Consider the following 26356-nt stretch of genomic DNA (forward strand, 5'->3'; position numbering starts at 1 on the left):
ATCTAGGAAGGGGAAGACCATTGTGAACTGCTGAAAATTGGGTAGAGACTGATTCTTTTATCTAGAGAGTCAAAGTCTAGGGATAGTCTGAGTAGGGATATTTTTTTCTATCCAGGGGTCACTCTCAGCCCCTCCCGCAACCCTTGAAAAGCATATATAAATGGTAAGCCCTGACACTATAACTGTCTTTGGACAACCATCTTTTTTTTATTAATCACCCACTGATCTTATTAATAAAATAATTAAATTATCCAGAAATTATTTCTGTCTAAGCTTTTTAAACATTACATTATCTACATATGTTTGCATAAGGAATTGCATAAACCTTGAACTAATTCCCTTTTCACCTTGGCCTTAAAGAATTCTTGTTTCTCACTCTCTCTCTCTCTCTCTCTCTCTCTCTCTCTCTCTCTCTCTCTCTCTCTCTCTTAAGCAGGTCTTTTTAAAAATTGTTTTGTTGTTATTTGAGGGACCAAATGGGGAGGAAAAAAAAAAGAGAGAGAAATGAAAAGAACCCCTGAGGCAAAATAGCTTTTTCTTTCCGAGTCTCCCCGGGCCCTAGTGCCCCGGCTCACAAGGCTCCAGCCATCTTCTGCAGGGGAGGCCTTCCTCCATCCAGAGGGAAGATGCCGAGATGCTCCACTGCATGCTCTGGTGAATCCGCCTCAGGCACAGCAGGTAGAGAGGTGTGGAGAGGAGGAGGATCAGGAAGCAGTCCCAGAACTGGTAGTGGTTGTAGACAAAGGAGAAGCTCCGCCAGTGCTCGTGGCCGGCCCGGAAGGTCTCCTGCTGGACGTCTCTAGAAGGCAAAAACCGGGTCCTGTAGAGGATTGCTCCCAGTGTCCACTGCGCTTCCTTGTCGTACACCTACAAGGCCGTCTTTAGATTGCTATAATTAAGTGGGAATGAGAAGCCTTGGTGAAACACCTCATACATCCAGGTGGATTTAAACCACTGATACTTCAGCCTATGGAGGTCAGTGTGAGAGGCATACAGTACCAGGTCAAAGCGTTCCCGCAAGAGTGACCACCTTGTTGCACAATAATCCTTGGAAGCATTAATAAACTTAGCTGCATTGTAATCTCCTCCCGTTCTTAACACATCCTCAGGGCAATAGTAGAATTCTGAAAAGCCTTAGAATTCACTGTTCTCGAAATGAACTAGAGGTTGATAGACCCCGTTGAGGGAAGTCTGGGTCTCGTTGGTCTGGTTCATGAAAGGCTGGAGTGTCTTCCGGCACAGGGTGAAGTCTCTGGTTCCCTGAAGGTACATGGTCTGCCCATTCTGCTGAACTTCGTCCCTGATGTCTAAGGTAAGGCAAGGGTCCAGGTAGGGAGTATAGGAAGTTAGACCCATCTGCTTACTCAGGAGCCCGTTCCTCAGCAGGGTGCTGGCGAGTATGCTGTCCTCCTAGCGCTGCTGGGCCTTGTTTGCCGCCAAAGCCAAGGAAGGTGGCCACGTATGCCCTGTACACGTGCTCCATTCAATGGACGTCACATCCCAGGTTAAATTCTGCAAGCAAATTTTTGGCTACTTCTTCCTGCTGTGAGGAGGCAAAGCTTCCACTTTGGGAGACTTCGTATGCTATCTGGGTAGACGCTCCACCTGTCCAGAATACCCGCTGTCCTTTTGCGGACAATGGCTGCTTGGCTCTCAGCTCCAGTAACATTCACTTCTACCATGGCCTCATCATCCTCTTCAATGTGCTCAAATTGCCCCAGATCAAAGTTAATGCCAATCCAAGCACAGACACCTTCCTTCTGCCCTGAAAGAACTTCAACATGAGAGTCGGAGAAAGTCAAAGTGTTCTGGGACGTCTCTCAGAAGACCTTCCAGGATGGCTTTTCGCTGACTTTCTAGAAGGATTCTTATCCCAGCTGGACAGAGGATATAGAGAGGGGGTCTCTGTGTTTTGCCCCGTGGCATGTGTTCTGCAGCAAAACTCAGAAGTGGAGAAATATAATCACTGACTTTCTCTGGAGAGGTAGCAAACTCCTGATATGCCTGGTTTTATTTTCATCACCATCGGCTTCCAGTTCTTGTCCCTCACCTGTCTGGTGTCCAACAGATCGTGCGGGTGGCCATTGTGCTGGGGCCAGCAGTAGATGAAGATCGGTGACCGCTTGCTCCCACAATCCATCACGATGCCATAATGGATGTGGGGGTTGCTGGTGTCAGTGGCTTCGATGTCTGTCACGCGGGCCAGGTACCTGTGAAACTTCTTATCCCGGAACAAGCCCTCATACTTATTCCAGATGATGATGTCAGAAAAGTACAGCAGGGAAACCGCAGCAGCCAGGATGTCGACGACCACAATCTGGCGCAGGTGGATGTTCAGGATTCAAGGGCATCCCACGGGGGAGATGCTACAATGCCAGGAAGCAGGAAACAAGCAGGAGACTCTGATCGTCCATATGCTGAGATGATCCGAAGGAGAAATCTAACCCAGGCTCTTGGTCTCGGGCACCAGAGCAGCTGGGGAGAGCCACAGCCGTCCCGTCTCCACCGCTGTAGCAGGACCCCTGGGAACAGGGTGCAGTGGACAGGCTCATCTGGGACCTGGGAGGCTAAGAGGGCAGCACTGGGACCCGCCTCCCTCCAGCAGTTGCGCTTTCGGACTCTTGTTTCTCTTAAAGAATAGTTCACCTAAGTCATTTCTTTATATCCCTTAACATCCATTTACTAAGATTTGTTTTATTAAATTCAAATTTTTTCAATTATTTACTTGAGTTTTTATTATATCTATCCTTTTGAAGAATAAGATTTTGGGGAACAGAGACTGATTATTTTAAATGTGTTTCAAAAGTATCTAGCATTATCTCTATTATACATTGTTGTGTTTAACTGAATAGGCTATATTGTGAAGAAATATTCATCAATCTTAATGATAATCTCCGTAGGACAGTGCATGATGTTTGAGAGTGGGGATCAGAATTTCATGTTGTCTAGATCCATTCTGGAGAGCAATTTGGAACTATGCCCAAATGGCTATCAAACTGTGCATATCTTTTGATCCACAACAGTGTCTTTACTGAGCCTGTATCTCAAAGAGATCATAAAAAAGGAAAAAGACCACATGTACAAAAATGTTTATAGCAGCCTTTTTTGTAATGTCAAGGAACTTGAAACTGAGTGGATTCCAAGTGAATGTTATGAATATTATGCTCTATAAGAAACGATCAGCAGTATGATTTCAGAAAGGTCTGGAGAGACTTTCATGAACTGATACAAAGTAAAGTGAGCAAAACCAGATCATTGTACATGGCAACAGCAAGATTATGTGATATCGATCAATTGTGATTGACATGGCTCTTTTCAACACTGAGGTGATTCAGGCCAATTCCAAAAGACTTGTGATGAAGAAAGCCATTTGCACCCAGAGAAAGGACTGTGGGAACTGAATGTTGATCAAAACATAGTGTTTTCACTGTTTTTATTGCTGTTTGTTTTCTTTCTCATTTTTTCCCTTATTGATCTTGTGACCCTGGATCTCTTAGAATCAGCAGGAGTCAGGATAAGCAAAAGTCTTTATTCTTGGTCTTTTGCAGTTGCAGTTAGGGGATTAGATCTAGCAATCCCCACAGCTCTTTCCTCTTTCTCCACCACCAGGAGAATGAATCAATCTCCTCCTCCTACTCCACCCACTGATTTCACTTCCCCTTCTTTGTCCACACCCACCCATGGAGCCAGCACAGAACAGTTGGGGAAGGTCATCCTTCAAATATGTGGTAATAGAGAATTGTCCAATTGGTGATTAGCCTCACTTGCCAGGTTACCTTGCATCTGCTCATTTGTAGCCCTTGACATCATCTGATTTTTCTTGTGCAGCATAATTGCAGAAATACGTAAAATAATTGCACATATTTACCATATATTGCATTACTTGCTATCTATGGGAAGGAGTAAGGAGAAGGAAAGGAGAAAAAAAAAAATTGGAACACAAGGTTTTCCAAAGTTTAATGTTGAAAATATTGCATATATTTTGGGGGAAAAAAAATCTATTATCAAAAAAAAAAAATAAAAAATAAAATAAAAAGGAAGAATTTCATGTTGTGACAAGATCATAGAGTTGCAAGTTAAAAGAATCTCAGAGAATAGCCGTAACAATCTCTTCAATTTACACAGGCAGAAATTGAGACCTCCACAAAGTTAAGTGACTTAATAAGATAACAAGAAATTGCAAGGAATGGAATTTGAATCTCAGTTACCTGACTACAAACAGGTGCTCATTCAATTAAACCATCTTAAGTCCTTTGAGTTGAAAGAGAGCTTAGTGATCTTCCAATGTACACCATCACTTTTTGCCTGATAAAATCTCTTCAACTTCCTGAAGCCTCTAATTGTTAGGAAGTTTTCTTGCTTTGCAGATTCTCCTCATTGTCTCTACTTCTGTCTCTATATCTGTCCTGTAATATCTTGTCTAATAGTATGACTATTTAGATACTTGATGAGAGCAGCTATCACTCCCTTGAATTTTCTCATTTCCAGGATAAAGAAATGTCATTGATTCTACTGGACTTTATATGAATGGGATCATTTTTCTGTATCCACACAATATTTCAGACAGTTTTGCATGGATAATATTGAGTATGCAATTAATAAACAATTTAAGCAATAATGAATTAAAGATCTCTCTGAATAAGAGAGTCATCATGATACCCAGAAAGATCAGTGACTTTGAAGATAGATTACCTGAGTTCATATTCCATCACCAACATTTACCTAATTGTATAATCTTAACAAACATATGTATATATATATGTATATATATGCATACTTAATATCTTTGCAAACTTGCAAATTTTCCTGAAAACAAGGAAATTCAAAGCTCCATGGTTGCTATCATCATGACTTATTTTCTCATCTATATATGACAAATTCTGATTAGATGATCTCTGAGAGCCATTTCAGTTGTATATCTATGCTCCAATCATTAGCAAAGTACCTGACACACAGTACTAGGAAAATGCTAGTTGTTATTTATTATTACTTTATTAGATTTATTATTATTATTATTATATCACGTAAGGGTTAAAAAGCCTCTAGAAGCAAAGAATGCAATTCAAGGCATGTGGAAGGACCTGAGGGATGAGAGGTTCTGAGGTGCAGGAGAGTCCTACATGGAGGTGGGGCATAGCCCCAAGAGGCGGTGTCTGACTCCAGGTACCATGCCTCCCTCCTTAGTGCTCTCAAAGCCTAGCTGGCCTCCTTCCTTCTTCTCGGGCCAATCCCATTATGCCAGATTCCTAGAAGACCCTCTCCCTTCCCCCATATCATCAGTGGGGTATAAATATGTGCTATCTCTGAATAAAATTCTCTTTCGCTTCACTCCTATCTTCTGGTGGTCTGTCTCTATGGGATCCAGGTTGGTGCCCGAAGACTGGTAAGTGTGGCCTAAGCATGCCGTTGAGGGACGGGCATTAAGAGTAGCTCTAAGGGAAGCTACCAGGTCCATAGGGGTGTAACATATAATACTCACTTAATAAGTGATTATTTTATCACTTTTCAAGTAGAATGAAACTAACAGGTAAAAATTATATTCATATATATATATATATATATCTTCCTTAAAAGTGAAATGTTGGGCATAGGGCATGAAGGGGACCAGAGCAGTTATACCATAAAATTTGGTATCTACATCAGAATTTTAACCTCACAGTATCTGAGGTTAGTATAAAACTAAAGAAATGAAATGTATCAGAATGGCCCATCATTGTATCAAGGTTAGAAATTCAGCTCTTTTTTGAAATGAAATATATTCAGTTCCTTAGGCATTTGAAATTTAGGACTTAACCTATTACTCAGAAAGATACTTGCCTTTAGGAAATTTTGATTTTGAATCTGAGATATATTTTTGACTAAAAAATAAAAAGTACTGATGTACCATCATGGAGCATAAAACCCACCAATTTGTTTGACAGTTTTATGCTACTTGACTTGAGAATGATTCCTAATTTTCTCCCTTCCACCCACCCACCAAGGACTTCATGTATTGAAAAACCACAGCCCTATAGCTCAGATCCATTATCATATATGCTTCACTAAGTCAAATTCAGTGGTCAAAGGTGGAAGAGAAATATAAATATGCAATCCCCAAGTGGGAAGGAGACTAGTGAGGCAGAGAGTAGCTACATAATAAATTCTATCATAGTCTGACAGGTAAAAAGAAAGTAAGGTAATGTTCTGTAAAAGGTACAAATTTATTCCTGGATTACTATCCATCTTCTGGATCAGAGCTCTATGATATCCAAAAATATCATAAATACACAATAAATACAAGCAATTTCTTTAGACAGTTAAAACTTTAAAAATCTTTTCCACCACAGATTTTATGGCTCCCCTCTATGTAAGTCTATCAGGTGGTAGCTCTGAGATATAAAAATAATCCACAGCTAATAGAGTTGGAGCATTGTAGTCCATGATAAATGTCTACATAATGATTACCTTTTTTCAAAGAATCAGAAATTTATGATAGGAAAAGGGAGAAGCAAAAGAAATTCTCTAAAATATCACTTGGTTTTTGAATTAGCAGTTTCTAAAACTTCTCATGATACTTTCCACTTTGGAATTTTATCCAATTATGTGCTACAATTTTTTTTTTTTGATTTGTTTTTTTGGTATTTTCCTTCTCAAGACCAAATAAAGAAGGGCTTTATTAAAATGGGATTATGATTATATCCAATACTGCTTCATCTTCTATTTTTTAGAAACCTTGGAGTTAGAGAAAATGGAACCTCTGGAACATATATCCACACATAACATCTCATACCTTCACCCCCCCTATGACTCAATTTTCATTTTTGATAAGTCGGTTTTATTTTTCCCACAGTGAGAGAAAGTAATAAGGTATGCATCCTTTTCAATAATTTATTTGAGAAAAATTTGCTTCAGAGTGGAAATTATGAATAGTTGCTCAGTGAAGAGATGGCTTCTACTACTCCTTAACCTTCTCTGACCTTCAGATTCACCCCTAACAATCTACTGTTAGTGCTACATTATAAAATTGCTCAGTTTAGAACATAAAGAAACTACCTCTATTAAGAAAGAATTTATATTGTTTTAATCATTACAGGGTATTGTTAGTGAGTAATCCAGTGTTGTTTAGTAGGAAAGATCAAAAGAAAAAAAAAATTGTAGTCTTTATATTTATTAGTGTTTTTTTCCATACAGTAATATATCAATATATACAGATAGCACGATTTGTTTAGCAATTACCTATTAAATAAATATTTCCTTAGCTTACAACTCTTAACTACTTTTTTTTTACCTTTTTTTTTTTTTTAATTAAAGCTTTTTGTTTTTTTAAATATATGCATGGACAATTCTTCCCCTCCTTTCCCCCATGCTCTCCCTTAGATGGTAAGTAGTGCAATACATATTAAACATGGTAGAAATTATATGTTAAATTCAATATATGCATATATATTTATACAATTATCATGCCACACAAGAAAAATAAAATCAAACCAGTAACAAGAGAGAGCGAGAGAGAAGCAAAATAAAATGCAAGCAAATAACCACAAAAGAGTGAAAATGCTATGTTGTGAACCACACTCAGTTCCCACAGTCCTCTTTCTGTGTATAGATGGCTTTCTTCATGACTAAGGAATTAAAAGTGATTTGAATCATCTCATTGTTGAAGAGAGCCAAGTCCATCACTGTGCATAATGCTCTCTTGGTACTTCTCATTTCACTTAACAACAATTCATGTAAGTCTCTTCAGGCCTCTTTGAAATTATCTTGCTGTTCATATCTTACAGAACAATAACATTCCATAACATTCATATGCCATAATTTATTCAGCCATTCTCCAATTTATGGGCATCCACTCAGTTTCCACTTTCTTGCCAAAGTAAAAAGGGCTGCCACAAACTTTTTGCACATTTGCGTCCCTTTCCCTCCTTTAAGATCACTTTAGGATATAACCCCAGTAGAAACACTGTTGGATCAAAGAGTATGCACAATTTGATATTTCAGCATAATTGTAAATTGCACTCCAAAATGGTTGGATCTGTTCACAGTTCTACCAACAATGAATCAGTGTCCCAGTCTTCCCACATGTCCTCAAATGTTCATCATTATCTTTTTCTGTCATCTTAGCCAATCTGAGAAATGTGTAGTGGTATCTCAGAGTTTTCTTAATTTGCATTTCTCTAATCAATAGAGATTTAGAGCACTTTTTCATATGATGAGAAACGGTTTTCATTTCTTCATCTGAAAATTGTCTGTTCATATCCTTTGACCATTTATCAGTTGGAGAATGGCTTGAATTCTTACAAATTTGGGACAATTCTCTCTATATATTTTAGAAATGAGCCCTTTATCAGAACCTTTGAATGTAAAAATGTTTTCCCAGTTTATTGCTTCCCTTTTCATTTTGTCTACATTAGTTTTGCATTATTATATTAACTTTTTAAACTAATATAATCAAAATTATCTATTTTGTGATCAATAATGATTTCCAGTTCTTATTTGGTCACAGATTCAAAGACTCAAAAATTGCATGCCCAGCATACTTACCTTGGCTGTTATATATCTCAGCTTATCTTCTGAGTAGATTCATTGAGAAAACTAAGCATTCAATGATCTTCAGAAAGTGAATAGAAATCTCTTCTCCCCCATGCCTCCTTTTTTTGTCTGCTTGTGTCATGTCATTGATTTAATAGATATGACTAGAGTTATTTTATCCAATCAGCAATATCTTTATGCCTCTACCTACTTACTGGTGACACTGCATGTTCTCTGATATTATTTATTTTATTGAGTCCTAGTGATATAATCTCATCATAATATAATAGGTATGCCAGGAAGCATGGAAATCATACTTTATTCAATACATCATTGTACTCTTTGCATAATTTTAGTAGCAGGGATGATATAATGCATATTGAATATAACCCAGACAGTTTACCAGAAGATTCATTTAACTCTAAGGCATTCCTAATGAATACATGGGAAGTGGACTTGGGACTAGGTATAGGAAAAAAAAAAAATCACCATTTTCTTGTCCATCACTTTTCCTTTAGCTTGAAGAGATCTCCATTTTCTTCTTGTAGCATCACTGATAGAATAGCAGGATCATTGCTCAGGTTCATGAGACTCAGAGAGGTCTGGGTCATAGAGTCAATGCATTAGAGGACAGAAGCAGTATGGGTAGAAGGATAGTTGGAAGAAAGAGAAATACAGAGACATAATGACAAAAGACAAAGATATAGACAGAAAAATTCAGGTAGAAAAGGAGAAATGAGGAAGAGAGACAGAGGAAAGATACTCTGAGAGAGAGATGGAAACAAAAAATAAAAAGAGTACTTTGGAAAAGACTTATATTAGATCTCAAGGCTTGAAAAGAGGGAAAATTTATTTGAGGGATGAGGCAGCAAAAGCTTTTTTAGTCTATTGTTAATGCATTCAAAATGAGGTATTTAAAGATTAAATGAGTTTGGGATAATAAAGAATTATTAGACATTAGACTTACATATCAATTGATAAATGGACATTTCAGAAAATTTATTTGTAGAAGTCATGTTTGTAGCAAAGTAAGTATAAATAAGGTAATATCAAGGCTAATACTTTGTAGGCAATCGTCTGGTAAATTAGAAAAGGTGGCCTTCTATAAGAACTTTGTAAAATTTAAGCTCTTTAAGGAAAAGGAATGCCTACCATAGTACTCCCAATCAGCTAGAACTAACCTCTAACTTGGATATGACAACTGCTGAGTAGAGAAAGCCAAAAGTAGGTTTATTAGAAATCTAGTAGAGGTCTAATTAACTTTAGTATGAAGAAAAGACTTGCAAGCAGAAACTTCACCTCCTGAGAAGGAGGGCTTGTCATTGAGGGACAAAGGCAGGATTTGTATCCATAAATAAGCACAAACCACAAAACAATCATTCTTAAGTCTTGACTAACGATTCCCATCGTAGGCTTGATGAGGTAACTAGGTGGGGTTGGCAGAGAGACACTAAAGTTTTGATGGAATTATTCCCAGAGGCAAGTAGAGAATGATATCCATGAGGATAGTTAATCCTTATAGCCACCTCCTGGCTATGTCCAGCCAGAAATCCAAGTTATGTAAAATCCTGGAGGTTTAATTTCCCCTATAAATCTGTCCATAACTCACCTGATCTTTGCTAAATTCCTTTGGGATTATAGCCAGACACTGACACTCTGCCTTGTGGTGTCTTTTCCCTAACTCTACCCCTATGCCATATGGTATCACTCTTCTCATTTCCATCAACACCATGCTTCATAATGTCTTTCTTCTTGTAGCTAACTCTCTTAAGTGTGCTAAATCCCTTTTAGGAGTTAATCTGCCAAGTAAGGGCATACTCCAACCTCATGGAATATTCTTTTTCTCCTAGTTAATTGTGAGTTCCACTTGGGAACTTGTCATTTATATTATTAATTGTTAAAAACTCTTTCCTTGGTAACTATATGTTCTCCCAACTCTATTTTATATTGACCATTTCTGGTGTCTATTGCATCTCTTCATTGTCTCTGTAACTCCTCTCCTAAATAAACCTATGTTTTGCCAAAGGAAATGGTTATTGTGAATTCTTCACATGACTAAACAACATGAACATCAATCTCATCATTTGGTACAAACCCCAAACACATCATTTAGGACTAGAAACTACTCTTTTAAATCACACCAGGCTCCTGCATAAAGAATGCAGGTGTTCCTCTTTCTTATAGGAATATCTCCAAGATGATTATCTCAAATTTTAGGAGTCATTGATCCTTGCGATTATTCAACAGAGTACAGAACCTGAGTTACATTCCTGGGAACAGGAGTGCAGTAGCTTTGGGTTCATTTACACAAACATAGGAATTCAGGAATTATTGCCATTGAAGTAGCTTTAGAATGCAGCACATCTTATGCTTCTGGCTCTCTGGTTCCTACAAAAAGGTGGGAAGGGGAAGGAGCTTCAACAAACTTCCATAAATTCCTCAGTGAATGCCTGGGTGCTTATCAAAGAAATAAATTTTGCCAGAGACTGACAAAATGCTGATCACAAAGCATTGTTGTTAGTCCAGGCTCAAGGCATGATCTGCTTGCTGGGCCTTAGCTTTGGGAAACAGAGTGTCTTCAAATATCTTGGAAGTGCCTTGTACATAATGGAAGCTTTATAAATGTTTATAAAATTGAAATTAATGGCAATAGTTGAGTACAGAGGATATAATCACTCCAATAGAATTTTTTTTTCAAAATTCATATATTTAGCCATTAATTTACCAAGCTTTGACTCAGACTACTTAATGAGCTTGCATCCAATCCCAAAACACTATCATCTGTATCCTACTTCTGTCTTCCTTAAAACAATAGTATGGGAGGCTTTACTTTAGTTAAAATTTGAGTAGATCATAGCTATAGCAGTCATCTGATATACAGCCTAATAGTCCTTTGATGTTTTTTTTTTTATTTTTTATTTTTAAAGGGAATTAAACTAGCCTAGCATGATTTATTCTTGTGATCACTGAAGTATTTTTTTTTTCCCTTCTAGATGTTCATGTATCATTTGTTTAATATATTTTGGCAGTTTGCTATAAATTGAAGTTACACCTGCTAACACAAAAATCAAAGTCTTAGTTTTCTTTTAGATCCCAGTAGATTACCATAGGTCACTCTAATTGTCTAATATGGTCTAATATTTTCAACATTGACTTGGATAGAAACCCAAATGTCCTGGTTTTCAAATGTTTAGATAACACAAAAATTAGAAGGACAAACTATATTAGATAAGGGTTAGGAATCAAAAAGATCTCAATAGGATTAGAGCTGAATCTGTAATTCCAGAGAAACTGAGGCAAGATAGAAATTTGAGAACGATTTAATATTTTATTTGAAAGGGAGAAATTTACTGGGACCAAATGGATCCACGATTTGGTCCTAGGACTGAATGACACTATCATCTCCAAGAATCCAACAGTGAATGTCAGATACTAGACTTTCTTATAGTATAAAAAGAACAATGACATAATGGAGGAAGTACCTGGATGGGGATGATATAATGAGGATGACCTAATGGGGGGAGGCACCCAGGATGACATAATGGAGGGGGATACTCTCCAGTACTGGAGAGGCTCCTCATATTCTAATGATATCTAAAATGGTTAAAGACCTTTATGCTATCAAATATAAACAGGGAATGATTAAAGCCTAAGGTCTAAGATATAAGGGCTTTATTCAACCAAACATTCTAATGATTAAGAGGGAATGGTTATAGCCTGAGGCAGAGTAACTGAAATAGGACAATTAGGGAAACTGGATCAGGACATTAAAAGAGAACTGTGGCACAACAAATCTACTGAGATACAATCAAATAAAAATATGAAATATCATATGATTCCATATAATCAAACTGTCAGTCAAAAAACATTTTTAAATAGTAATTGTTTTTAATAAATGCTTATCGTATTTAACAAAAGCTATTGTGTACCAAGAAATATACTACATTGTAGGTATATAAAAAAGATAAAATTTCTGCCCTCAAGGAATTCATAGTCTAATGGGAAATACAATACAAATACCTATGATAAAACAAGCTATAAACAGCACAAACTGGAAGAATCATTAGAAGGAAAATACAAGTTCAAGTCATGGAAGTCATGACCAGATAATTCTTAATATAAAAATTTTAAAATGTGCGGTTATAGCATTGAACATAAACCATTTTTTTAAAGAATACAGAGGGAGCCAAGAATGTTAATTCACTCTCTGGAATAATTAAGATATATTATTCAATGGAAAATGCCATCCAGATCCAGAGAGAAAACTATGGAGACTGAATGGAGCTGAAAACATTTTTTTCATCTTTTTGCTGTTATTTGCTTGTTTGTTTTTTTATTTTTATTTTTATTTTTTTCTTTTTCATGTTTTTTTTTCCTGTTTTTGATCTGATATTTCTTGAAAAACATGACACATATGTAAATATGTTTAAAAGAATTTCACATATTTCACTTATACCAGATTCCTTAGGAAGTAGTAGGGAAGGGAAAGGGGAGAAAAATCTGGACCACAAAGTTTTATAAAAATGAATGTTGAAAACTATCTTTACGTGTATTTGGGAAAATAAACTACTCTTGAAAAAAAAAAAAAAAAGTAGAGGCAGCTAAGTGGCACAGTGGATAGAGCACCAGCCATAAATTCAGGAAGACTTGAATTCAAACATGGTCTCAAACATTTAACACTTTCTAGCTGTGTAATGCCAGGGAAGTCACTTAACCCCAATTGCATCAAAATACCAAGAAAATTATATTGCTACTATTCTCTGTTCTAAACATACATTTTCAATATTGTACTCACTTCTTTGTGCCTTATTTTAGGAAGGGCAGTGATTACCTGAAGAATGTGGAGAGAAAAACTATAATAATGAAGACACTTGCATTCATGACATTTGGGGATACTTTGAATGATTTGAATGTGTTAGCTTGAAGAGGAAAAGATTTAAGGATCACATGACAATTGCTGTAGTTTCATTTGTTTGTTTGTTTTAATTTTTAAAGTTCCATCACATTAAAAAGGGATCAGGTTTGTCTAGCTTGGCCCTTCAGGAATATCAAGAAGATCAATGTAGATGTAGATGTGAAACCAAGAAGCACATGCTATAGAACTTGGAATTGTAAAAAAATAGTAGAGTAGAAAAGTGGGAGGTATTAAATCTCCTTCTTCTCCCTATCATTTATTTTATTGGTTACCAGGGAAATATTTTTTTGCTGCCCTGGGTTTGAATGAATGAGTCTTGAGAGGTGTCTCTTTCATCCAGGATGTAAGTATTCCTCTTTAATTTTGTTACTAAGTTGATGAATTATTACCCTATATTACTAGTGGGGTAGGTATTGGGGCAATAAACTGCTCTTTTTTTATTCTTTAACTCTTACTGTATCATATTTTCCTTGATACTACCTAGCAATTCACAACACCATGTTTCTCATGACAAGTAGTGTCTCCTTTCTGGGTTGAGTCAATGATTTTCTCTTCAGGAAAATCTTCATATGTTTTATCTCATTCCAAGTATTCAGTGATCCTTTCCTAATTTCTCCTGCCATATTTTTCTATCTTTCAACCTTTTGACATAGGTCTAACATATGTTTCTCTATGTTCTATTTCTTATTTTATCTTCTTGTTGAAATGTACCTCTTTCTCTTCCAACTTTTCCTCATCCTTTTTCTTTTCTCTATCTTCTTTATTTTTATCCTGCATTTTTTACTGTATCTTTTCATGTATCTGTCTCTTGATGTCTCTCTCTCTCTTCCTCCTCTTCTTCTCCTTCTTTGTCTCCTCCTCCTCTCTACTGACCACTGTGAAATGTTCCCTACTTTATGCTTCATAGTTCTCCTGGGAAGTAGTACCTCTAGGGAATTTTGACAGTTTCTATCAACAAAACAGTATGATTTTCATTTAAAATTTAAGAATGGTTAAATAATGAGAGAAAAGAAGAAAGATGGCATAATACAGATCAGTAAGTTTTGTCTCTTTATTTTTTGTATGTGATGGTAGGATGGGGTAGAGAAGGGTGAAAAAATGATTGACAATTTCTGAATACAATAATGCTGGATTATGCTGCCAAATTCTTCACCCCTCTATCCCTCTCAAACCATCTGCAGCTGCAGCTGTAGATGAGTTACATTGATAACCTATCATAGAAAATGATGTTCATAATGATGGCCCCAAATCATCAAGGAACATTTAAATTATGCTCACTATATTCTATTTAGGATAGCAGTTTGTATGTATTCCATTTCAGAAAAATTTGCATAAATAGAGTTAAATTGAAAAACTTCCAACTTCAAGAATTAACCCTCAGCATAATTCAGTAACATTGACCATCCGGAAGTATTCTTCTCTCAGTTCTGCATAACTGAAATTTTGATATAAGTCACTGCTTTTTATTATGACATATGATTAAATGATATAAAATATAAACTCACATACAGATATACATATATATATATCTATTAATACATAGAATGGTTATATGTGTTAATTTATATATGTACATATTTATATATGCATATAATATAATCAAACCTATAGGTATATATTTTGTATATTATACAAAATGTATATTGATATTGATATCTATATATTTATATGTATATATATATATACATGTATATATATATATATACATGTATATATATATCACACATATATACACATATAAAATGTTACCTTGTCACTCATCTATTTCAAAACTTAAATTATGTGTTTGATGCATTTCAACAAGAAAAAATGTTTCAGGTCTAGGCACTTGCTTGGCCCTCTTCACACTTGGGTGTTCTCTTGGTTGAGCAGTAGGCACATGAAGTTGTCCAGGTATACTTCCCAAGATAGTTCTTCCCTACCTGATAAAATCTGGATTATAGACCATAGTTCCAAGCCCCCAGGAAAACCGAAATCTGAGAATTTAAAATGACCCAGTGATTCCCCCTTCTGTACCCCTAAAATGACTCTGTTCTCCTTTTCTGTCAGAACTCTTCTCAGCATAAGAACAATGGAAATCTCATGCAAGACTACTATCTCTCTGCCTTGTCTTTAATGTATTTTCTTAACAGCACTTGCAAGTATTTCAGATAAGGAAGCAGGCTACATGACTTAAATCCTCCAATTAAAATTTAATATTTCTCAACTTGTCTCTATATCTTGGCACAACATAGCAAAGAGAATGATGTGCAGGACTGTCAGATTAGAGCCCAAGATGATGAGGTTAGATTTTGGACAAGTTCCTACAAGATGATGTGTTTGCAGTGTATAGCCTCCCATCTTCACAGTACTACTGTTGATGTACTGTACTGTACTATGCTGTACATCAACAGTAGTACTAGAAAGGACATAGATAGAGCATGAGGTACGGAGGAAGGGTAGGAGAAGAATCATCAGGAGCAGCAGCAATGGCACAAGCAGCAGCTACTGTAGCCCAATTAGACTTGGCAGAGGATATAAGACTTCTAGCAACTCTGAACTCCAGGCAGCAGCCTGAGATTTAGACAGTGGACAATGTGGAACCCAGGCTTCCCCTCCACATACAATATGCCTCCACCCAAGGAAGCTTGAACAGTGTGAGGTGAAGGGAAGAATATAAATGTCATGATTCCTCTCAAAATGTGAATTAGGGAAATAAGGGAGGCACCTTTGTGGGCTGAGCTAGGCTGGGCTGGTTTGTTTTTCTACAGCTGGAAGCCTTACTTACCCCTTTGAGGAATTTGGTGAGGGAGATGGTTAGATTGGATATGAAGTAGTTATGGGAAATATTCATCTGGTACTCAAGTTTTTGACACTGGTCTTGGTTTCTGGAAACAATTTATGTTGAGTACTGAGGTACCACTGTATATGAATTTTTGTACGTATTTATATATTATAATGTATGTATAACACTATAGATAGATATATAGATAGATGGATAAGATAGATATGTATAAACACATATTGGAGGCATGTTTCTAACTATCAAATTCCTGAAACAGTAGCAACACAGAATTCTCAAGCAATTTTTGTTTTTTTTAAAGGAAATTCAATAGCATTCTTTGGTCACTAATTGTTATTGCTTGTCCTGTGTTCTAGAAAAGACCAGTAATATTGAGAGGGTAAAGTTCTAACTTGCAATTGAATTGGATTAAAGTGAGGCAGAACTGTGCAATGTAATCAGCCTTATCCTCTACAGTCATCAGGGTTTAGTGTCAAGACAAAAGTCAAGACAGGCAATGGCCTAGGAAGTTCTGGATAACCTTGACCTTTTTAAAATTTTTAATTCAGGTCTTTTCCAGGTCTATGTTTATCTGATACAATGCCCATTCAAAAACAGCTAGGTAATAATTGAGATGAAAAGAAATTTAGTTTGCTATCAGAAAATAATTAATCTGGGAGGGAAGAACCCTCTGAGTTTCTGGCCAGAACAGAAAAGAATTGCTATTTACCAAAACAATTAGCAAGAGCAGATTGGGTTGGGACCTATTATTGGCCATTCAGTGAAAGCCAGAGTAATTGGAGTTTAAATGCACAGTTCAATAACCCCATTGGAATAACAATGGACTTTTTTGAAGCCTGCTTTTTTTCCAGTTATATTTCAAGAAATAATAACTACTTTACAAGATAAAGAGTTAATTCTCCAAGATTTTGAAAACAAATGATAAAATAAATAAAACATTTAAAAACACCTAGCCACTAAACCCCAATATATTTTACAAAATGTGTGACTGAAAATTATATTACTTTAGACAGAGCACCCACATTTATGAGCATGACTCCCCACATGCATAGAGGGACCCTGTATGATGAAAGAAAGAGTAGAAAAAAGAAGAGGAAGAGGAGGAGGAAGAGGAGAGAAAAAGGAGACATCTCTGTACAAAACCAGTCTGGAGGAAAAAGAGTGATAAGTTGATGAATCCTTTTTTGATTACAACATCTCATGAAGACTATTTCAAAAGTTATAAATGGTGTCTCTCATGCATTGTGGTAATATAGCAGTTTATTGAATAAGTTGGTGGGAGGTGGAGTCAATTTATTCAAATCTTGTTTCATCCTCTTATTAGAGATATTAACCATATCAAGTCACTTATCCTTTCTAGTCACAATTCCTTTATTTGTAAAATAAGGATAATAATAGCACTTACTTCCTAGGATAATTGTGATGTTTAAACAAATTTATAAATATGTGGAGGGTATACCTATACATAAGTAGACAGATATATATATATATATATATATATATATATATTTATTTATTTTTAATTTGTAATATATATTTGTTATAGATACATAACAAATACATAAATAAACGTGTGTGTATATATATATATATATATATATATACATAAACATTTTGCAAATCTTAAAGCTATATGCTTGATGTATCATCTTCTAGATTGTAGATAACAAAAATAAATTCATCAATCTTTTGTAAAAATATAAAAGGAGCATCACTAAATATCTCTTAGACAAACTGTGTACATTTGTTTTTTCTATTCATGTTGCTGATATTTCATCATTCATTAGTGGCTAAACATGAGTTATATCAAACTATAGGCACAGAAAAAAATAATATAAAAACTTCCCTTGGGAAAATCCCCTAAGACTTGTTTATTTATTAGCTTTCTTCCTCTGCCTTAAAGCTTACCTGAAAGAATGAATTATTTTCCCCTTAAATTGAGTTTTTGTATTCTACTAGTTAGAGTCAAAGAAGGGTCAGTTTGATTAAATCCAATTCAACAACAGTTCAACATTTGATTCATAATCCATCAAAATCCAAATTTAACAGCAAATAGCTTTGGTGCTGTTGTTTCAGCGTCTAGCAGAAGGCCTTTTTGGTAGACAGAATAGATAGGATGGATCTGGGGAAAAAAACAAAACCAAAAAAACACTTGTTTGAACATGGATATATTCAATCCACTGATTTGTAGAATGTTTATATACCCTAGAGATAAATGTGTAATCTCTTTATCTACTTTTAAACAAGCAGTATTCTCTGCTATATTTATGAGTAGGAATAAAAACAAGTCCTCCTCCACCTTAAGCTTCTGTGCTCCCTATGAAAAGAAAAGAACAAACCAAGAGGAGGAAAAAAACAATTTACCCTAACTGCTCAAAAGCCAGCTTAACATCTTATCCCACTTGGTAAGCTTTTCAGATCAGCAAAAGAAATATAGACTTGTGTATTTGGTAAAAGATGTTGAAGTTTAATCAGTTCCTACTTTTGTTTGTTTTGTTTTAGGCTTTACTTTTGCTTTATAAAGAAGTATTCTAAGTGTGGCTATAAACAAAACTTTTGACAAGAGAATATTTTCTCTTGCTGATTTGAAATCATAGAATGAAGGAGCCAAAAGAGATATGAGTTTGTTTGTTTGTTTGTTTGTTTGTTTTTCCCATTAAAAATTCCTGCTTCATTTTGTAGAGCAGAAAAACAAAATAGGAAAGGTTCATTGATTGACCTAACTTCATGAAGGGCATTTTTGTTAGAGTCAACATGAGAGTCCAAGTGTCAAAATTTCTAGTCTAACATTAATTTCCCCTTAACTATGACCTCTGAAATTCTATCATCTAGTAACAACAACAAAAGACATTTGGGAAGCAATAGCATTAGAAAAGAGATAGTGATTGTGGAGAAATCACTTCCCTTATATATTATTTAAGATTCATCCTGGCAGTGATGGAAAGAAATTGGTGGGGTTAGGTCTACATCATCTGAAATAGGCATTAGAAAATCTATTTTTTTTAATTAAACAATGTTATAAATATAGCTATTTTTAAATTCACTGCATTCTTCAAAATAATTCTAAAAGCAGCAGAAGAAATGCTTCTTTCAGAAACAGTTTAAATTTGGAAATCTAGTGACTGAGTTAAAGGATTTTTGAGTTATTTCTTCAGAAGAACAAGATAATCTACTTTGGGTGTTGTGGAAGTTCATGTGATAGAGACATAAAAAAATCAGAGTTAATATCTGTAGTTTCAAAGCAGGAACTCTGCATTAGAATAATTGCAAGTGTCTATGGTTTTGGAGAACAATTTCTTTGAATGATAATGAAGGAAACAATTTTGTGTTTTAGCATGTGATTAATGTTCACTGTAAATGGTAAATAAATAGCTCTATGCCTGGGTAAAGTGGTACAGTTATCTGAATTATGAACTGAATTATGTATTTAGAATATAGTTAGGTTTGGTGGCTGTATGACAAGTAATCATGTGCTATTCCTAGACTTGTTTAGCATTCAGAAATGGTAAATCTGAACTTATCTTAAGGGACTCATTTTCAAACTTCACAGTATAGTGTCTGTTCCTAAGATTTGCTTTTTTGCTGCTAAATTTTGGAATCTACAGACCTCAATTAAGACAGATATCCTTTTCTGGACTTTTACTCAGAAAATAGTTACTATTATCATTATTATGTTATTAAGAAACCCAATTTGCTCCATATGAAAAGGCTCTAGCTATATGAAAAGGGGCTCTAAATCACTACTGATCACAGAAATGAAATTACACACTTTTCACATTGACTAAAATGGCAGGAAAAGATAACAATGAATGTTGGAGGAATGTAGGAAAACTGGTGGAGTTGTGAACTGATCCATCCAACAATTCTGGAGAGCAATTTGGAACTATGCCCAAAGGGCTATCAAACTGTGTATGTCCTTTGATCAGCCATGTCTCTACAGGGCCTATATTCCAAAGAGATCTTAAAGGAGGGAAAGAGATTCACATGTATAAAAATGTTTGTGGCAGCCCTTTTTATAGTGGCAAGAAACTGGAAACTAAGTGGATGTCTATCAATTGGAGAAAGCCTGAGTAAGTTATGGTATGTGAATATTATGGAATATTATTGTTCTGTAAGAAACAATGAGCACAATGATTTCAGAGGCCTTGAGAGGATTATATGGATTGATGCTAAGTGAAGTGAGTAAAACATTGTGCATGGGAACAGCAAGATTATATGATGATCAATTCTGATTGGACATATCTCTTTTTAACTGAGATGATTCAGGCCAGTTTCAATAGTCTTGTGATGGAAAGAGCCATCTACACTTAGAGAGAGGATATGGGGACTGAGTGTACATCATAACACAGTATTTTCACTCTTTTTTGTTGTTCTCTGCTTCCATTTTGTTTTCTTTATCAATTTTTTTTTCCCTTTTTGATCTGATTTTTCTTTTCTTTTCTTTTTTTTTTTTTAATATTTTTCCAAATTATCCCCTCCCTCCCTCCACTCCCTCCCCCCGATGGCAGGTACATACATTTTACATGTGTTACAATATAACCTAGATACAATATATGTGTGTAAATACCATTTTCTTGTTGCACATTAATTATTAGCTTCCGAAGGTATAAGTAACCTGGGTAGATAGACAGTAGTGCTAACAATTTACATTTGCTTCCCAGTGTTCCTTCTCTGGGTATAGTTATTTCTGTCCATCATTTGATCTGATTTTTCATGTGCAGCATGATAATTGTGAGAATATGTATAGAATAATTGCCCATGTTTGACATATATTGGATTACATGCCAAATAGGGTAGGGGGTGTGCAAAAGGGGGAAGCAAGAGTTTAGAACTTAAGGTTTTTGTAAGGATGAAAGATGGAAATTATCTACGCATATGTTTTGAAAATAAAAATCTTTAATAATAAAAGAAAATAAACTGTCTGTGCCCTATATTGGGGTACTGAGACAGTGTTGTGGATAAAATACTGAACTTAAAATCAAGACCTTATTTCCTATCTTTACTCGACACCTTTTTTAACACTATCATCGTGGGTAAATAAGTTAACCTCTCAGTCTCAGTAACTTCATCTGTAAAATAGGGATAATGTGACAATATTATTTTTAGACTTGAGATGAAATATGCAATGTATTTTGCAAACAATGAAGTTCTATATAGATGTTTGCTATATTGTCAGTAATTTGAGGAATATGTCTGCATATAAACATAAATCCATATATGTGAATACAGACACATATTTAAGGGCCTATCTAAATGTTCGCTTTTTTTTTGCTATTTTAAGTGGAATCAATACCTATATTAAAGCAACTGTAGGCAATTACACAGAAGTATAAATGTCATTGTGTGAATATTCTATAGATAGTTAGTGGAAGAAGTGATTTTTTTTTTTCTTTTTCTGTTTCATTCTTTTTTTTCTTCCTTTTAAAAATTAATTTTATAATTATAATTTTTGACAGTACATATGCATGAGTAATTTTTTTTTTACAACATTATTCCTTGTATTCATTTTTTCAAATTTTCCCCTCCCTCCCTCTACTCCCTCCCCTAGATGACAGGCAATCACATACATATTAAATGTGTTACATTATAACCTAGATACAATATATGTGTGCAAATCCAATTTTCTTGTTGCACGGTAAGAATTGGATTCTGAAGATATAAGTAACCTGGGTAGAAAGACAGTAGTGCAAACAATTAACATTCAATTCCCAGTGTTCCTTCTCTGGGTGTAGCTGTTTCTGTCCATCATTGATCAACTGGAAGTGAATTGGATGGAAGAAGTGATTTTGACGGAGTTCTAGTAGCAATCAGAGTTGTGGAAATCCCTTTTTAACCTGAAGTGTTTTAGGTGGCAAAAATGGAAGTTTATTGTTGGATGAGAAGTCAGCTTTTCTAAGATACTGACTTCATAGTGGCAAAGTCCTATTAGGGTAATGGATGCTGGTACTGAGAAAAGCATGTCTTCTCAATGGGCAGAGTCCTGACAGGCAGCTATAACAAGGGACAAGGCATAGTCCTGCTTTGGACATTCTGCAAAAAATGACTAAATACAAACTTATTATATGAGCAGATCTTGGTGGGGGGTTGGGGCAGTTTGAGCTGATCAAACCAGGATCTCCCAAATGAAATTGCTTTGAAGGCTTTTTCAGCCTGAATTTGAATAGATCTGCTATCTATGGAGGTGATTTGCCTTAGAAATGGCCCAATCAGATAACTCCACTTAACTTGTCTGGTGAGATATGTTTCCCAGGAGGTCCTGAAACTGGAATCTCCCTTCTTTACAGATCAAAGGGTATGTAATTTTAGAGTATTAATTTTATAGATTAAAGGGAATGTAATTTCACAGCCCCATCAATTTGAGAAATAATCCATCTCTGCTAGTATGTTTTTGAGGAATAAATGTCCATGCTGCTTCCTCCCATCCTCACCCCTCAAAAGCCTGGTCTTAGGAAAACAGAACCATTCTAATAGGACTAGAAGTGTATGAACAAAATAAAATAAATCAATTTAGTTCTAGTTCTTCATGCCAAAATAGATCCAAATTCCATCTACTGCTGGAACTCTATCTTTCCAGAAATCAGCAAGAGTCAGGATCACTAAACGTCTTTATTCTAGATCTTTTCCTTCGCCTCCAACGCCCGGTCACGAGTGCAAGTGAGCGTGAGTTCCACCACCCAAGTTTCTCTTGCTCCTCCCACACAAGTCACTTCCCTCTCTTTGTCTCACCAATCAAGTCAGCACAGAACAGCTGGGGAGGGTCAACCTTAAACAAGTTAATAGGGAACCGTCCAATTGGCAATTAGTCTCACGTGCTTCATCATCCAAGTGCATTGCTCAGTTCTAGCCCTTTACATCTCCCGCTTTCTTTTGTTTTAGACCACAGGAGGTCGCGCCATCCCTGACCTTTCAGGGAGATGAGAACCCCAAAAAGGACGTGATCACGCCCCCCCTGACTTCTCAGGAGGGGAGATGAAAGCACTAAAAAGGAGATAATCACGCCCTCCCTGACATCTCAGGAAGGGAGATGAGAAGCACCAAAGAGAAGTGGGGATTTGCTAGCGGGTTTCTGGATTGAAGGGCCTTATTAGAGACAAGTATGCACAAACCCATCAGCATGGGAGTTATTACACAAGCACATAGCAATAACGCAGAGGCTATTAGTGGTGACTCTCCCCACAATCAGTGCAGACTCGATGTGGTGTAACAAACAGGAATTGTACATGCAAATAGTGACATAACAAACAATATAAATCAACATGGTATTGTAAGAGATTTCCAGAAGTCCTAGAAGGAGGGTATGTAGACACCAGACACACATACCCCTTCTTCAGCAACCAAGAAATAGTCCAAAACCAATCTATTGTCCATTGCTTCACTGTTAGGGAATCCAATGATCCCCACAAGTTTTTGAAATCCCACATCAGTCTTTTTATATGTTAGGGAATCCAATGATCCCCACAAGTTTTTGAAGTCCAGCAACAGTCTTATGATGCCTCAGAGAATCCAATGATTCCTGAGGACTTTCAGTCCTACAATAGTCTTATGATGCCTCAGAGAATCCAATGATTCCTGAGGACTTTCAGTCCTACAATAGTCTTATGATGTCTCAGAGAATCCAATGATTCCTGAGGATTTCAGTCCTACAATAGTCTTATGATGTCTCAGAGAATCCAATGATTCCTGAGACTTTCAAGTCCTACAATAGTCTTATGATGTCTCAGAGAATCCAATGATTCCTGAGAATTTTCAAGTCCAACAGTTTTTGATGTCCATGGGTCAAACGCCATAACTGCCAGGTTCTTTCAGTGGTGGGCACAGTCAGCAACGGAACCACCCGATGTTTCTTGGGCCTTCTCCTTCGTTTCAAGGGTCTGTTCTGTCTCTCTCCGATGGACAAGGCGAATACGGCTCGTTGGCACCCATCTGATTCCTTCTCCATCTGTAGAGATACAAGCAAACCCTCTCCCCCAAGCAGTTAACCTATCTGGTCCCTTCCATTCACCACTTTCTGGGTCTCTCCACATCACTTGGCGATTATCTAAAGACAGTGGAGCTGCTCGCACTGGACACTGCCCTTCCGGTGAGTTATAAAACCTGTCTGCTGGAGCCAGTGCATCTTTGTCAAAAATTAAAAAATTAATGGTATAGAGAACTAAATTTAGAAGTTCTCTAGGGTTACCCGTGGCTCCCCCTTTCTTTTGTTTTTGGAGGAGTGTCTTAATATCTCTGTTTCTTCTCTCTACTATTGCCTGCCCTTGAGGATTAAAGGGTATGCCCGTGGTGTGTAAAATCTTATACTGTGCACAAAAGTGTGTAAAATGTTTAGATGTATATGCAGGTCCATTGTCTGTTTTTATTGCTTGTGGCACGCCCATAATTGCAAATGCTTGTATAAGGAATTCAGTGACCACTCGGGCTGTCTCTTTTGCTGCTGGTATTGCAAATGTGAATCCTGAAAAGGTGTCTACCACGACATGGATAAAAGATAGACGACCAAAAGATTTATAATGGGTCACATCCATTTGCCAAATTTCATTAGGTCTCAAACCACGAGGGTTCTTCCCTGGAGGGAGTGTAGGAGCATGGAAAGGAAGGCAAGCTGTACAGGCTTTTACTATGCTCCTAGCTTCTTCTCTTGTTATTCCTTAGAAATGTAGGTAATTGCTACACATTCATTCATAACTTTAAAATAAATAAAGGTAATTGTGTAATAAGTATATACTTCATTCTGCTAAATTCTGGAAAGGCTACCCAGATGAATAAGGCCTAGTATATAGTCTCAAAGATCACAAGTTTAAAAGTGAAAGAGCCTTCAGAAGCAATCTAGTACTTTGCCTTTCTTATTTTATACTTAAGGAAACTCAGTTTAAAAGACACTAAGTAACAGGTCTACAGACAGGCAGGCATTAAGAGTCAGCTACAGGATTTGAAACCATCTTCTCATTCATGAACCAGTATACTTTCCATTGCACTGTACCACCTGTTCTTTGTGTTAAAGAAGGAAGAAATTCTGTACTAAATCAAACCATTTTTTGTAATGTTCATCATTCTCCCCACCATTGCCCAGGGCAGAACTCAATGCACTCCATATGTTCTGTAGCTACATTAATATAGTAATAACACCATTTACTGCAGCCAGGACTGGTGCTTGTATTTACCTGGGCAATCATGCATAGCTTTCTGAATAGCACACAGTAGCTTTGTTCCAGAACTCATTTGAGCATATAATAGAGTTCCAATGAGTTGCAATTTTCTGCTTAAGGGGATGTTTTGGCCAGTTGTTTTCCTGTTATAGCTGGGTCAGGATGTTTGTAATTTGGTAGAATGACTGAAGCAGCCTTCACTATGCAAAATCAGGTTTGCTGGGTTAATTTTTACTCAGTTGAAGGAAGGTATATTAGCATTGTTAGCTAGGATACACAGCAAACTTGTTCCCATAAACCAAAACTTCATATAAATTAAGAGCATTTGAAAGCCCTGCATCATCATTGTCCTAACAAATGCCTACAAATACTATCAGCAATAATAACAATAGCCAGCATTTTATGGTTTTTCAAAGCATACAAAGAAAGTACTTTATACAAATTTGCATCTGTTACTCTTCCTAGTTTTGACTCAAGTTGACTTTCCACAATTCATCACTTGTAAAATTATCACCCTGCAGCAAACTCAACCCTTGATTAACTTCACTTTCTCAACCATCTTTCCCAACTAACTAGAGGGCTAGAGGGCCTAGTACTATGCTTCTTTCAAAGCATTCTTTTAAATGGGACAGACTTTGAATTCCTTCTACTTTGCACCTACAGCCCTGGCACTTTTCAGTTCTCAAGAACAAGATCCCCCATTCCAATGGGCCCCCTTCTATACCCCACTTGGTGTACTGTCTCTTATTATAGATTGTAAGGTGTTTGAGAGCAGGGATTACATATCTCTTACATAGCATAGTGCTTGGCACATAGAAGGTGCTTAATAAATGTTTATTGGATTGGAATGGAGTATTTAATTTTCACAATAATCTGTGAAGTAAGCCATTTTATAGCTAAGGATATTGAAAACAAAATTGGTGATCTTTTGCCCAAGGTCATAGTAACTGTCTGATTCAATTTCAGGTTTTCCTGACTTAAAGGCCAACATTCTATCCAGCTCAGCTA

The 26356-nt window shown here is 36.3% G+C and overlaps 1 pseudogene; it reads right to left on the minus strand.

Annotated features, from left to right (window-relative positions):
• Window positions 1–571: 571 nt before the first annotated feature.
• The window catches only part of LOC141551387 (ectonucleoside triphosphate diphosphohydrolase 4 pseudogene), a 74892-nt pseudogene continuing 49107 nt past the window's right edge, over window positions 572–26356 (minus strand).

This window comes from Sminthopsis crassicaudata, chromosome 1 (genome assembly GCF_048593235.1).
Source record: "Sminthopsis crassicaudata isolate SCR6 chromosome 1, ASM4859323v1, whole genome shotgun sequence".
Taxonomy (NCBI): Eukaryota; Metazoa; Chordata; class Mammalia; order Dasyuromorphia; family Dasyuridae; genus Sminthopsis; species Sminthopsis crassicaudata.